This window comes from Ambystoma mexicanum, chromosome 1p, assembly GCF_040938575.1.
Source record: "Ambystoma mexicanum isolate Mex_15411 chromosome 1p, UKY_AmexF1_1, whole genome shotgun sequence".
Taxonomy (NCBI): domain Eukaryota; kingdom Metazoa; phylum Chordata; class Amphibia; order Caudata; family Ambystomatidae; genus Ambystoma; species Ambystoma mexicanum.
Window position 1 is genome coordinate 559,211,491 of NC_090921.1, and position 12,516 is coordinate 559,224,006.

At 47.2% G+C, this 12,516-nt stretch overlaps 1 protein-coding gene across 3 annotated transcripts in view; it reads right to left on the reverse strand.

Moving 5' to 3' along the window:
* ABHD17A (abhydrolase domain containing 17A, depalmitoylase) overlaps window positions 1–12,516 on the reverse strand; it is a 200,922-nt gene that overhangs the window by 69,708 nt on the left and 118,698 nt on the right. The gene's annotated exons all lie outside the window — the stretch shown is intronic.

Here is a 12,516-nt window from a genome sequence, read left to right on the forward strand (position 1 = left end):
GCGAAGGAGCAGATATACCCTTATGGAAGATACACCACTAGGAAGGTTAGGGTAAAAGAGCATATCTGCTCCTTCTCGCTTATCCTCTCATGGAAGGTACACCACTAGGAAGAACGTGGTAAAAGAGGGGAGAGAGAGTGGAAGCTAGACACTCGTGGAGGGTATGCCACCAGGAAGGAGAGGGTAAAAGAGTACAGGAGAGAAGGGAAGGAGCAGATATGCTCTCATGGAAGATACACCAGCAGGAAGCTCAGGGTAAAAGAGGTGACGGCAAAGGAGCAGATGTACCTTCCATGAGAGTTATCTTCCATGAGAGTCTACCATCAGGAAGGACAGAATAAAAGAGGATGAGCAAGAAGAAGCTATATACTTGTGCAAGGTACACTACCAGGAAGAACAGGGTAAAAGAGGATGATTGAGAAGGAGCAGGTATATTCTCATGGAGGGTACACCACCAGGAAGGACAGGGTAAAAGAGGATGAACGAGAAAGAGCAGGTATACTCTCATGGAGGGTACACCTCCAGGAAGGACAGGGTAAATGAGGACGGGAGAGAAGAATCTAGAAACCATGGAGGGCACACCACCAGGAAGGACGGGGTAAAAGAATGAGCGAGACAGAGCAGAAAAACTCCTGTAAAGTAAGCCACCAGGAAGGGGACGGCCAAAGGTCTAGCCTCCAATAATCCATTACATGTAGCCTGTGGTAATGAGTGGAGCTTGCAGTCTGCTTCGGTTCTCTATCTGGCAACTCGCAGATGCTTTAATTGCACATGGGGTACAATGTTCCCAGGGGGTAAACGTTTTGGATTGAAAGCTGCTACATGCATTCAAAGTCAAATGTCCCATACATTATCCACATACACAGAGCACACCATTTCATATTTACCAAGAGTGAATCATTCGCGAATGGCTACTGGTCAGTGCACATTTGAATGCCTAATGTATGGAGGGGGTAGAGCAGAGAGAGACGTGTCCAGTCTGCAAAAGGCCAGTTGTAGGAGTTCAGTGTTGCGACTTGTTCTGCCTTCAAGTACACTCCCTGCTTCCTCCAACTGACTCGCTTCTACGATCTCCTGTCACCTTACACTACACACAAAGCACCCACAGGCCTATGCTCTCCTCTTTAGCCCCATCACACCCTCCTACACCAGCTGCTAAGCAGACCAAAAGCACTGTAGCCCATCAGATCTTGGGCTATTTCCTATGGAGAACATTGGCAAGTCTTTCTGCCAAACCCACAGAAATCCGATTGCCGCTTGTACACTGGGTGCTTCTGACCTGCACCATCAACACCACAGGTTCTGTGTGTGCCTCTCTTATTGTAAAAAAGGGGGGGGGTCATTAGTAGTCCACGAAAAGTGGCAAAAGCGGTATACATACTACTACTAACATTATAGAAACGGGTAGCAAACAGGCTTTCACTCATGAAACTACCACTCTGGCACGACAGGGGGGGGGTGAGATGGAGCAAACGAACTCGATGGTGGAAAGGATGGTACAATTCACTCTGAGCAGCACACAACAGAAACGGCAGAGGGGCTGGTAATAAACATGCATATGGTCTGTAAACAGAGCAGGGTCCGGAGAGGCGGGGTGACGGGGCAAAAAGACAACTGGGAGGAAAGGCGGGGTCTCAAAAATTAAGCATCCACTCACACGGAGGGGTACACGGCCAGAGAACACAGTGGTATCACCCCATTGAATTGCGTTGAAATGTGCAAAAAAAATTAAATAGAAAAAATAACAGGAACCATAGCAGCTTTGCACAGAAAATCTTTCGCCTCCTTACAAAGGGCATGGTATGTAGATTGGAAAAGGGCAGCTAAGCATGCTTACTGTAAATAACATCAGTGTGACAGGGAGGGGTACTAAAGGCCCCCCTGGTTCCAATAAAAAGTAAATGCGATTTAAAACTAGCATTGAAAAGCCAATAGTTTGGGCTGTTCTATAGGACGCACAACTTGTATGTATTCAATTATTCTACAAATAATCCAAATACAATTAATTACATGTCACTTACTACTCCTTAGATTTGTTTGTAGAAGAGAAATACAAAGTACTTTAACTCAAGGCAGTGGATTGGGAACATGTAGTGAAACCGTTAGAACATCAAGAGCAGCTGCAAAGCTGCAATTAACCCATTGCCTTTTAGACACATGCTCTTGCAGATAGAAATCGTAGTTTCAAATTACCTTAATGTGACAAGAATTCAGACAGGTATGCTACTAGCGTATAATGCATCCAGCCACAAATGGTAGAAAACAATGGCAATCCTATATATACTTTCCGGAACAAACGTTTTTTTCTAATACAAGCCTCAAACACTGCAGCGGTGCAGGCCAGTTAAATTAAATAGAAAATAGGCCCTCAACTGTTTTAGATAATGCAGAGCTGGCACCATTTACCTTAATAAAAAAAATGTCAGAGCACGAAACTTGTGTCAGCTTGTGTGTGTGATCAAATCTTACAACTGCAAAGAGAGATACTATCTCATCTCTCATTACACTTATTAGCATAAATGACTACTTGCTTCAGGGCATGCATTTTTCTCAGTGTACGGGCCGCCAACTACATAGACCACTCAGCAATAGTCCAGGTCAGAAATCTTTTAGTTGTCGGTGTACCAATCAAACGTTTTATTTTTTTAAAGGATGGCGTTAGCCTACCTTTATAATGAAACAGTTATCTATTGAAGCAAGGCATCCCCTGAAACACTTGGAACCCCACCCACACCTCGAGGTAGGCAAAGGGCTGTAAACTAGGGTAGCCACATATGATGCACCCTGATCCTCTAATGTGCATCATTCTTCTCAGCTTATGCCATTCTTGTGGCGGTAAGCCTCCGTTCCAAAGGCTGGTTGCAGCTCAAGGGGCTCGACTGGCTCAAAAATGTCCTTTAAGGCAGATGGCGGTAGATGCTTGGCGATGCACTCCTCCCAGCTTCTTCACTGAGCATGTGTTGTCCTTGAATGCAGACGCCCCAAAAGCTGAGAAGAGTGTTGCAGGCAGCTGCCATGGCCTTTAGTTCAGAAAATCTCTGGCACTTCCCAACTAGGAAGCTTGCTACAGAGCCTAGCAAAGCACGCTGTGTGGTGGCTGGGTACCGGTTCTGGAGCTGCTGGAGGGTCCTCTGGATTCAGTATCTCCCTATGTTTCCTGGAAGATGTTTAGGGGAGGGATCCTGCTTCCCTCTTGGAGGCCCTGGCCTTCCTTCAATGGCAGAAGATGAAAGGCAGACCTGTGCCTTCAGCCAGGTTCCAATGACGAGTTCTTCCTTCTACTTCTGGTGAATCCCTCAGATCTGCCAAAAGAGGGGATCCGCCCTCTGTTAAATCCAGATGGACCACAGGGATTAGTGTAGGCTAAGCCTGCCTTAATGAACCAAACCTGGGTCTCCACCAACAATCTCCTGTATGCGTGAGGTCATTACCTTTTCTTTTGTAAAGCAATCTGGTTAAGGGGTGAAAACATGTAATACTACATCTCACCCATCTTTGTCTGTTGTGGAACAAAGGGTCCCTCTGGTTAATGGCGCTCTCTGTAGTTCCCAATTAAAGCATCAGGTCTCCCTTGAAGCTGTGGCGAGACCAGACTTTCTGACTCAGTCAATCCACATACTCCTACAATCTGAATGGGGCCCCGCTGCAGGAGGACTACTGTAAATACGCAGTCCCGGACATAACATTTCACTGTCAATTGATACTGAGGGTAGGAGCCGACTTCAGTTTGACGGTGCATATGATGGGGTGTTGGGATTTCCCGTCTCCATTGTTAGACTCTGCAGCCAGGTCCCACGTTAAGCTCCGATTAGTATGCAAATGCTGCCACAAGCTACAGGGCTCTGTAGAACTCGCGGGCGGATCCATGGAGTCATTGTTAGTTCATTAGGTTGGCCATGACCGGGGGAAGGTTTGGCCCTCCCTTTCTGAGATGACATGGTGTCCTGGCTGTCATATCCCAACTAAATATGACAGGAGGACTGCACCTGGAGGCAGCGTCTACCCAGAGTACACTGTTCTATGCATATGCCATGCAGTGAGCATAAGGAAATGTGTGCAGATTAGCCCCACACATTTTCCAGAGGAAGATCTACCATGATTCAATTTCATTTAACATTTCAAAAAAGGCCAGGCGATGGCACACCCACCGTGCAGATGGTTGAATGCCTCACAGTAGCCCTCGCTCTTCCTCATCCAAATATGGTCTGTATGGATGGGGTCTTGATATATAGGCGTGTCAGGGACCATAGAGGAGAGAGTGGTCTAAGCGGAAAGAGGGAACTGCACTGGAGGGGAGTGCAAGCTGCGCTCTCCCAAGATAGTCGTCACTGGTACCATCAAGGGTTTTCCTCCCTGTGAGATCCACCTGCTGAGTACCACGTCCAGAGGGACAATCTGGTAGCAGCTTCACCTACCTAGTTTCACGGGAAGAGGCTCCCCCCTGGGAGCAGTAACAATACCATGGGATTCGTCAAACTATTTAACTAACTATTATTACCCAAAGGTGTAAGTATGAAGGAATGACTTGGCCCTGCCGGGATTCACAGTTAAGAGGCCTTCATGTCACATCTGCTTGACGAGTCAGCTATCCTCCTTGATTTTAATGAAGCAGTTGCAAATGAGGGTTATGTGACGAATCACAGGAATGCCTCTTCTCCCCAGGGGGACCCACCCCCATGTGAGGCTAGGGAAGTGAGCCCTCTCCACAACACCCTGCCGGGGCGGGGGGTTGTGGCAAGTGGGACCTCACCAGGAGAGACTCCCCCCTCTGGGGACAAGGACTCCTGTTCCTGTGAGGAACTCCCTATGAAACATCTCAACAATGCCTCTTTAAAACATCTCCTGTGGGAATATGTAGGAAGAAGCAACCAGTATGTTCTACTGTCACACAGAAACAGATATTTCTTTAAAAGAGAAAATTCCATTCAACTGGGACAAGGAGGACATATGAGAGAGAAAGACAGAGAACCACACGTGCGCTGGGGAAGTCCCAAGGCTACGTCAAATAAAAGGACGAAGGAGACTGGAGAAGAGAAAGCCTGCAAGTTACAAAACGAGAAGGCTTCATGATCCAGAGAGGGAGCATCCTGTGATCGGAAAGGAACACGAAGCAGAATTAGATGCGTGGTGTTTTATCTGGAGGAAAGAGAGAGAAGCGAAGTAGATCGCGGAGCCTCCTGGAATCCTGAGAATGAAAGGAAAAGAAGGTGGTGGCCTGAATACGGAACACTCGTGCTGGCCCAGGGATCCAATAAACACCCATGAAACCACTTGGAAAGCGGAGGCGCGGAACCTAGCAGTATTAGAAATAATGTGTGAACATCCTAGACAACGGCAATAGAGAAGAGACGTTACGCCATGAGAAACCGCACTGACAAAAGAGAAAACCCCAGGCACGTGGAAATCCTGGTGACGTTATCCCTAAGAGTACAAGGTAACAGGGAAAGTAGGGACACGGGAGGGAAGAATCATTATGGGACCAATCATACTCGTCCCAGTCAAAGAAGAGACATTGTGACTCATAAACCTTGCATACATTTACCACTGAAAGAGAAGAACCCCTAACTGTAAAAGGAATCAAGAGGTGAATAATAAAACCATAAAAAGTAACCATTAAGGAGAGAGGAAACTAAAGCACAGGGTAGCATTGAAGGAACTGTATGAACTGATAGAAATAGTCACTAGAGACTACCTGAAAATTATTTATTGAAAAAGAACTTTGCAAGAAGGAAAAACTCCAGGAGAAGGCAGTCATTCTGCTGTATTTGATTAGCATTATAGTTGTAGGGTCAGTTAGGCTTAGTTTGGACAGATGACTGATCCTGTTAAGACATTCACAGACTACTGACGAGCACCTTAGCTAGTTAATTCTGTTAGGGAGGGACCATGTATAGTTTAAGGAAAGACAGGCTTTTTTCCTTTTCTGAAAAGGCGGATCAATCAGTCTGCGTCCTTCTGACCCGAACACAGTATACACTGAAGGCAACCCGCCCCTCCAAATTTCAGCCCAGGGCTCAGAACACAAATGTATCGATTAAGTAGAGGGATCAGGGGTTAGTGGGTGACTCTCGTTCTACCCTGGGCTCTATATGTTAGATTCTAGGATCTCCATCGCTACTTGTTTCTAGGTCACTACCTCTACTCCCGAGATGCTCTTCTTAGGGCAGAGACATGTGGCTCTCCAGATGTTGTGGACAGACTCCCATGATCCCTCACCACGGGCTATGCTGGCTATGACAGGTGGGATTTGTAGTACAAAATATCTTGAGAGCCAACGGTTGCAGATCCCTGCCTTAACACGCCTAAGGATTCCGTTTTTATAGCACTTTGCAATAGCAGTTAGCCAGTATCCAGGAGCTCCCCGTTCTGCAACTAGTGGAAGTGGCCAGGATGTCCCTGCCCTCTGCTGAGGAACGGGCACCCTAAAACTAACAACTCTAGAACATGCACCTCACAGACAAGTGCTCTTGAGGGCCTTCAACTAGTATACTACCTAAATAGACAATCTAAAGCTTAAATTAGTCTATTAAAACTACTAGTAGTTTCCAACTTGAGAAAGAACAAAAAGGTATATTCACCCAGCCAATCCACTCCGGTGTAATGCTGTTTACATGTCAGACACATTCTGTTATTTCGTAGACATTTGATGGGATCGCCTGCAGCGCATGATCAATCATAATTACGCCCCGCTGCAAGAAGGAACACGGAATGATAACCTGTTCTGTGGGAATGTACCCACTCCGAGTCTGCAGCCACATGTTTCAGCTCACTGTACCTTTCACACAGAAGAAATATCAATTTTCAGATCAGTCTTTGTCCCGCCCACTTCTGCAGTCCCGCAGTCCCTGGTACCCGTACGCCCCCCATGGCGTAAGCAGAACAAGGCCTAATCTCACAGTTTTTGAAATGTAAGCAAAAGTAAGAGGCTGATTTCAAGGTTTGTCTCACTGGTGGCCCTTTAGGACTACCATTAGTTTTAGTTTTGGCTAGAATATGGTTATGAATATATATGGGAGGCGGCAGAGCGTGCACACTGAAATGTACTGGGAGCAAGAGGTGGGTGTGGCCAGTGCAGAGGATGGCGGCAGGAATACAATAACACTTATTTTTCCTCCACCAATTCCTAATTGCTCCATAGAATATTTACATGAGCTCCCCCACACCCTACTTCTGGTTATGGGGGACTGGGGGAATCTTGGCTTACTGACTTTCCAAGCATTTCATGTTTTTGCGTGCAAGTGTGGCTTCCCTGAGGACTTGCCTATTGCCCCAGTCTTCATATTGGAACCTTTTTCTTATTCTTGGGATGGCTTCTCAAGGGCGGCATCCGGCGATTTCCAACTGGAGAGATATTTCTGTTAGTCACCCTAGTCAGCTGCGCAACCCCGCTAAAGCTCCTCCCACTTCCCAGTCTCCCTAACATACTGTGTTGCTTCCACAGGTGTGGGTTTTGTTTAGTGTTTTCTAGATAATTCTATTGCAGATGGTGTGTTTTGAATAAAGTACACATATCTTCATATAACCTTGTTGCATGGACATTACCTTTATTGAATTACATTCACACCCCTCTTAAGAGCATAGCCTTTCCTCGGCCCAGGCTACCACAAAAGGCAAAGGAGGCATCTTTCTTAACTGTGCCAGTTTTACCTTTATGATTTTGTTGACTCTTAGTTTGTACAAGTGTGAGAGCTGGGTGGGCACTGTTGCTCCTACTTATCCTTGTACTCCTGCAAAGCAGAATCCAATTCCTCACAGCGAGTCCCCATCGTACTGGTCTTACAGCGTGTGCGAGCAAACTAATAGCGGGCATACTAGAAACCGAAAATAAAAGCAGTGCGATGAGAGATAGAGCAACACAATACATAAAGACTGTACAGAGGGAACGAGGATGCCTTCGGAGGCGGGGGAATTGAACAGTAAAAACAATGCCTGCACCTGAATGCTCCCATTTTATACCAGCAGAAGCCCTAGGTCTGGTCTACCTCGGCAAGACTGCTTTATGGTCACGTGATCGCATGTGGAAATTAAAGTAATTTGGAATGGGGGAACATCAGGAACCTGATCTGCCTCAAAGTTACTTTATTTTTGGAATATAGCCTGGTTTACAGAATATTCGCCCTATGCAGGCAATTTATATGCCATTCGCCCTACAGCCAAAAAGGCCCCAGCAGGCCTTTGCATCACTCACATTGCCCACAACAGAGCTATACCGCACATAGCATCACAGAATGTTTGGGGTGTATCGGTATTTTATCAAGTCCCTCTCACCTGCAGGCCGCATGGGATTCCCGTGTTAATTATTCTTATTGGAAGCATCTTCCAACACAATGCAGAGGAATATTCGGGCACAGTGCACTCTCAGCCCCAGGCCCAAGACAATTTATGCCACTACGCTATGGATTGGCTTTACTTTGCCTGTCGGTCTGCTATGCCCAGCCCTAAAGACAATGCAGACGATTCAAGCGTTGTGCACAGCAGCAGGCCCAACATGGCCCCTTTTGGGATGTCTCTCCTAGAATGCTCACTAGCCTATACTTCATTTTTACTCGTTTCCCTACAAAGCTGGATTTGAAAACCCAAAAGGTCTGAGGCTACCGCACACACGTGGCATCTTGCGTCTCATCAAAAGCACCAGAAACAATATTATCAAGAGGTGCCTATGAGCGCTGCAATTGGACTGAGGGGTTACTGGAGGTCCAATCTTTCCAAATGGACCTGTAAACAGGGTGGGTGTGGGACTGAAGGCTGCGGTTAGGGAAGTCTGCCCGGTACGGGGCCACTAGCAGGTGGATGGATTTTAAAATCAGGAGACAATTTGAAAATGGAGTTGTTGAGTACTTAAAGCCAGCCCTCGCGATGCAAAAAAGAGGTGGTCATGGAAAGAAGAGAAGTCAACGTGTCTCGTACTTGAGATTTTATAGCAGAAGGAGAAGGCAAAGTCATTGACAGAAAGAAAGGAGGAAAGAAGGGGGCAAGATAGACTGAGGAGTCACTGACCGCTTTACATGTTGGAAGGGCAGTGAATGGTTGAGGTTGGTGTTCTATGCAGCAATGGCAGAGTCGAAGGCAGCTGGGAGTGCACAGAGGGGGGTCCTTCGAGTGATGGAGAACAGGGCCGAGGGTTTTTCGCCAGTGGCTGCAAATGGTTGCCCTCAGTTGTTGGAAAGCTGGTTAGACTTATGGTTGGGGCATAGGCAACAGGGAATAAAGGGGGGGAGACTAGAGGCGAGTTCAGGAAGCCCGATAAGCGACGAGTGGTAGAGAGAGACACTGAGCGCCATTAATGGAGGAACCGAAGAGTAACAGCTTAACTGACTGTTGCGGGAAAAGACATAAATCATTCATCTGGAACAGAGGATTGTGAAAAGGCAAGTGGAAGGAGAGAAGGACAAAGGGGAAACACCGTTCTCTACTATAAACCAACTGGATACCAATCCAGACTTGACGGCTTCCAGCTATGCTGGGGAAAGGCAACTGGGAAAACGCTTACGAACGTATATACTACTACGCCCCATTGAAAGTACAGAGACTGGCGCACCAGCCCCGAAGCGCAGGGGCACTGGCAATAGTCGCAACCTCATCTAGCCTACTCATACTCCCACTCCCTCTCCCTCTCCACCTCCACCTCATTAACCTTCCCGGCTTTGCCGAGTCCTGCCCATGGTTAGGCTGGTTTTTCTGGTTTTGCACGGAGTTCAGTTTACCGACGGCCTTGGGCGCTAACCTTTAGGTAAAGAAAGTAAGAAACGGGTAACTTTGTCCTGGCCTTTCTATTCTCACACACGCACGCACTCTACAAGCATTATGCTCAGAGACCACACCCACACCCACATCTCCTCACCCTCCTTCAAACCCAGAAGGGGCAGGAGAGCGCGCGCGTGCACACGCACATGAGCAAACACACACAAGAGAGATGGGGTGGGAAAGATGTGCTCCGTTTCTACCCCTTCTCCCAAAACACAACTCCCTCCCCATTCCCCTTGCTAGAGCATGATTTGAACTACAACTACCAACAGCCCAAACCAGCATAGTCAATAGTGAGGGATCATGGGAGTCCTAGACCAAAGCATCTGTAGAACTGCAGGTTACGGACCCTTGCACTAAGCCAGGGATCGAAATAAGGATTTGATGAGCAGGAGCCAAAAGCCCTCCAGGGTATTTGGCATGCCAGTAAGCAGGAGCTACCTCTGGGAAACTAAGGGCTTCTACGAGCCCATTACACATTAGAAGACATGTAAGCTTAATGGTTCCCAAGTGTGTCCTAAAGCATTTATACACATTCCCAATCACACAAAGCTAATGCCACATAGGTATGTTTGTATGTGCCAGTTGGATTGGGGAGTTAGTAGCGCCTGGTGCTTGGTCGCAGTTACGCCAACCAGGCAGCACTTTGACTTTAAACTTTCTATTGCAGCTAACATTTCAAAAACAATGGTTCGTAATTTCAATCGTTAACAGGAAACAAAACAAATCTGCTAAAACTTCATGACTTCCATGGGAGCCAAAATACTGTTAGTGTAGTTACCTATATGCAAGCGTGGATGGCACAGCGAGCTCTACAAGGAGCAGCCTTGCAAGGGTAAAGCGCTGAGAGCATGACTGAGCTACATCTGCAACTCCATTCCATACAAACATGCTAACATACTATTCACAACACATTACATGCAAAACAACCCACTGTTCCAGCTCAAATTGTTTTCATATAGTAAAAACCAGCCACAGCAAAGGCTGCAGCTAAGCTACTCCCGCGACCCACAGGAATAAAAGGGCTCCCTGCGGTGGCAGAATCGCGCCAATCACTGCTTCACACCTGTGGTACTTACTATAGGGTGGCCAACTTTACACAGAGGCCTCCAAGGAGCAGCGCGCGCCTCGGCACTGCGTCATTCACGCCACTCATTTACCTCATATTCACTTTTTTGGTAACCGAGGTAAATGGCATTTAAACACACATGGAAACAAATATATATAAGATGTTTGTAAGACTAGCGCAGAAAACTACACGCAATCTAATATGCACATGCATGACATCATCAGAAATTACACCACACAAAATAACGTTAGAAAGTCTGCCTCAGATACCAGCGGCATGACGGTAAACGCGCCGTTATAAGACATTTTTGGTGGGTAATATAGGAATGGTCGGTATTATTATGAAACACTCAGTAAACCACGAGGCTTTTTATTTCTGAGCGGCAAACTAAATTCCTTGCAGAGACTCGCTATTTTGGCATAAAGAGACCATGAGAAAAAATTATTTGCCCATGATCACCCACAGTGGGTTAAGTAGTGAAACCAGGATTTTAGTCCTGGGGTGGGGTGGGCTGCGTTTCAGAGAAGATAGGAAATGACAGACGGGATGCGTCCGCAATAAGCAGAAAGGGGCAAAACTGGAGACCATTAAAGTTCCTGCCTGTCAAAGGAGGGCAGAAAATTAACAATTAATTTAATGGAGTTCCCCATGGCCAAAAAAAGAGTCGTTTTGCAGCTTTTATCACTAGCTTAAATACTATGCCAATACGAGTTTGACATGGTCTAGAAATCCTACCAAACTCGGTAAAAATCCCAACCGTCCTACAGAAGGGCAGCCCTTCCCCACGTGTGCAAAGCGAGGTGGATCCTTCCTACTCCAGGGGGCACCCTGTGGGGGCAGTTCACATATTGCGTCTCGCCAGCCTCATTCCATCTCTGGCAGGTCGGGCCCCAGAATAAGATATATACTGCATACTTGCTTTGCCGTGGTTTCCTTTTTATTAGATCCTGGCAAAGCTCTCCAAGGAGCTTTGGCATGATCAGAACCCCGTAAGGGGCTAGAAAGCCTGCTAATAAAAGTGTAGTGTTAGATGGACTCATCCTCCCTACCCTCGAAACCCAGATTCACCTCCCTGCAGCCTAAGCAGCCACCCCCACTTTCTAGCCATGGGGTGTTGCACACAGAGTGTGGGGGCACTTCAGGGAATCCATCCACCTCCACCTTTCATCTTCACTGCACCTCATCTCATCTCAGCAACGCCAAGTGAATAATTCCCTGCAGGGTTTCTTTCTGCGTCTTCGGAAACTGAAGTTAGGGAGCTGCTTCAACCCCAGGTGTGGAGGGTCAGTGGGTATTTAATGTTGGTCTGTGGCTGTGCGAGAGGCTTCAGGATCAGGAAAAGCAAGAGGGTAGGATTTTGGAAGAAACTACAAGGGTCCTGCCCTAATCAATTGACGTAGGCCTGACAAACTGCATTCGTTTCCCGTAGGGGGCAAGAACCCCAGCAGGCCCACTGGGAAGAGCTCCCGAGTGAGTTGGCGTGGGATTTGCCAATGCTCTCGGCCAGCCAACTATATGTGTGCTGGGACACTCGCATGTGAGGAAGCCTATTCTAGGAGTCAGGCGTGTATGCCCCCCAGAACATTCAGCGTATCCTGGACAGCCCTTCCCAGGGCTTTAAGTGGGATAAGAAATCGAGGGGGGCCCTCATTTGGGGTCATGGCATGTGGAATGGGTGTGGCCTAAAAAGTACACAAAGTGTA